The sequence below is a fragment of the Galeopterus variegatus genome, unplaced genomic scaffold, assembly GCF_000696425.1.
Source record: "Galeopterus variegatus unplaced genomic scaffold, G_variegatus-3.0.2 Scaffold476, whole genome shotgun sequence".
Classification (NCBI taxonomy): domain Eukaryota; kingdom Metazoa; phylum Chordata; class Mammalia; order Dermoptera; family Cynocephalidae; genus Galeopterus; species Galeopterus variegatus.
Window position 1 is genome coordinate 141,512 of NW_007726587.1, and position 3,178 is coordinate 144,689.

General features: G+C 35.3%; 1 protein-coding gene across 1 annotated transcript in view; it reads right to left on the reverse strand.

Moving 5' to 3' along the window:
- AKAP11 (A kinase (PRKA) anchor protein 11) overlaps positions 1-3,178 on the reverse strand; it is a 35,533-nt gene that overhangs the window by 31,680 nt on the left and 675 nt on the right. The gene's annotated exons all lie outside the window — the stretch shown is intronic.

A 3,178-nucleotide genomic window follows, 5' to 3' on the forward strand; every position in this document is an offset into this window, starting at 1 on the left:
GTAAAATACAGAACTGTAAAAAACCATGAGTCCAGAGGAATACAAATAAATAAATGAATGAAGGGAAATACATTCACTTGCCATCAGTGGAGGTGACAATTACAACAAATCATTAACCTGAAAATCGGTAATTAAAGGGCATTTGCCCTGCCTTTACAGGAAATAATATAGTTCATCTAACGTGGATGAGGAAAGCCCTTCTTTAAGAAGAATGCCAGTTAATAAACGTGAAAGGAATTTAAAATTAGGAAAATCACCATTTTGCCACTCCCATGAAATCATGACTCAGGAAAGGGTCATCAAGGGATGCCAAAAACATTAGATAAAATGTTGTTGGAAAAAAATATATATATATTTTCACACAGGCAAGTATCGTCTCTCAGATTGCTAACTAAAAAACAGAAAATGGAGTTTTACAATGGACAGCTCTGGCAGGGTTAGCACCTTAGCCAACTGATCGATCTTAGCATCTGAAAATCTGAAATTCTGTCCTGACATCACTGTATAAAGTGCTCTTGCCAAAAATGTTTAACCTGATGTAATTAAGCCTTTACATCTGTAGTGGATTGAATGTCCCCCCCAAACTCACTGAAGCTTGAATTGTGTCCCCCAGGTTTCATGTATTAGAAACTTGACCCCCACTGTGACTGTCGGGAGGGTAAGAAATCCTATTATGGTAATCGGAAGGCGGGGTCTTGAAGAGATGATTAGATTGCAGGACCATACCATAGTGAATGGGTTAATAATGGTGGTCAAGGGCGTGGTTCTGAGGGCTTTAAAATGAGAGCACATGAGGAGGTTAGTCTCTCTGCTCTGCCATTTTCTGCCATGTGAGACCCCTGGGTCACTGTCCCCACCACCAAGACTGTCCCAGATGTGTTCCCTGGACTTTGGACTTCCCAGCCTCCGAAACTGTAAGCAATAAATTTCATTTTCTTTATAAATCACCCAGTTCCGTGTATTTTGTTATAAGCATCAGAAATAGACTAGTACAACACCTAACTTCCAGTTTATGTGAAATATAGGAGAGAGAGGAATAAATTAAATAGCATCGTGAGAAAACAACTACACAAATCCAGATGTGGGACATTTAAGAAACTGGCCTGGTCTAAAAAAAAAAGAGTAAAAACTCTTTCAGACCAGAAGAAATGTTAACAAGTCATAACTGACAGATGCAACAAAGACCCTAGGAGCTTAAACTGGAACCAAAATGGGGGTAGGGGGTGAACTTTTTAGAGGTACTAAAGGAAATCTGAGGCTTACTGAGTATTAGATATATAGAAATTCTATTTCATTTTCTTGATGTGATAATGGTATTATTGTTACACGGGAGGAGCTGTTATTCCTGGGAGAAGCATGCTGAAGTGTTCTGGTCAAAAAGTCATTATGACTATAACTTTCAAATGGTTCTGCCAAAAAGTAAATACACACACACAAAGCAAATAAGAAAAAATATTAATGACTGTTAAATATGAGTGGTAGGTACACAGGGTTATATGTGGGTGACCTATACTTTTAATATTTCTATATGCTTGAAATTTTTCATAATAAAATGACAGAAAAAATTTAATAGGGTAGAAACTATACCTATTTCTGATTTTCCCAATATTAATTCCCAGTAAATATTCAATGTATCTCTATCTTTAAAGCAAAGTAAGTAGCCAATAGGGAAATTTTTGTCATTCAGCTATACCAAGTAAAAACATGGAAGGTGGTGTATGTGTGTGCATAACTGTTTATATAAACAGTATATAACATTTGGATTTACATACTTTTACCTGAAAGGGTTTCCAGGATTCAAGTGAATTCAAATCAAATCTTTACTGCATGCCTATGCTGAATAACAAAAGACATTAATATGATAACTATAGTACAAAATTTCAGTTGCTGCCTAATCCCTTAATCCCTGGCAATGTATTGGTAAATTAGAGTCGTCAGGTAGTATCGTGCCTGGAGAACATGGTCGTCAGCTCACTATTACATTTTGTATATATTTAGTTATAATTATTAATTTAAAGCAATCAGTATAATTTGATCATTAAATGAAACCTATGTGTCCAATTGCTAATCTGAAAAAAGTATAGTAAAGACATTATAGCTTTTAAATAGTAGAAACAGAGAAAATATTTTTTATTATACTTTTTTCAAATTAAAAAGTGGACCTATTAACTTTAAAGGTAATTTACCTGAAAACATATATAGCATATTGTTTAAAAATATATTTACTTTCTGTTTTGCAATTTTGCAGGCATCCTGTAGATTTGGGAACCATTCTATTAGATTCAGCAGTCAAACCCATACATTTCTTAGATCAAAAAAGCAGTGACAATTAGAAGTTAAACACTGACAATTACAAGTTAAAAAGATCAGCAAAGGAGACAGGGGTTACCATAAGAGAAAAGGAAAGCAAGTAAAAAAACACTGTAATGAAAGTAGTAAAAGATCATCTTAACATGTAAGGACTGGTCAACAGTGTCATATAATGCAGAAGATGAAGTCCAGAAAAAGGGCTAACAAAGACTGCTAATTATCTTCCAGTCTCCACTCTCTTCTTCTAAGTCACTCTCCCAAACTTTTAGCAAATGCCAAGAAATGGAAGGTTAACCAAACTGTTTTAAGAGAGCAAGTGAGAGGTTCTTCTCCAGACTAGAAAGAAAAAAGGATCATGAATCATATTTCCTTTGCTCACAACTGATTACCCAACATCTAGCATAAGGCCTGTCACGTATGTAATAAGCACTCAAATTCATATTTGCTGAATGAAGGAATGAATGAATAGTAACATTTCTATATACCTTTAGGGTAAAGCTAAAGGTATATAAGAAAACTTACACCCTCTATTGCTAAAAAACAGATGAAAAACTATATGTTGAGAAGAAATAGGAAGGAGGCATTGTGATCTTTAGGAAATAAAGATTTTAGGAAGTAAAATCATTGTAATTATGATTTCATATCCCTATTTTCATATATGCCAATCTTTGTAGTATTTTAATGTTACTAATTTAAAAAATAAGATTTATTTAAAAACAAAATGTAATAGCTATAGGACTTCAAAAAAACTGATCAAGGGCCGGCCCGGTGGCGCACTGCTACACTGCGCCACTTGGGAGCGTGGCTGCACTCCCGCTGAGGGTTCGGATCCCACATACAGACCGGCCGCTCACTGGCTGAGCAAGGT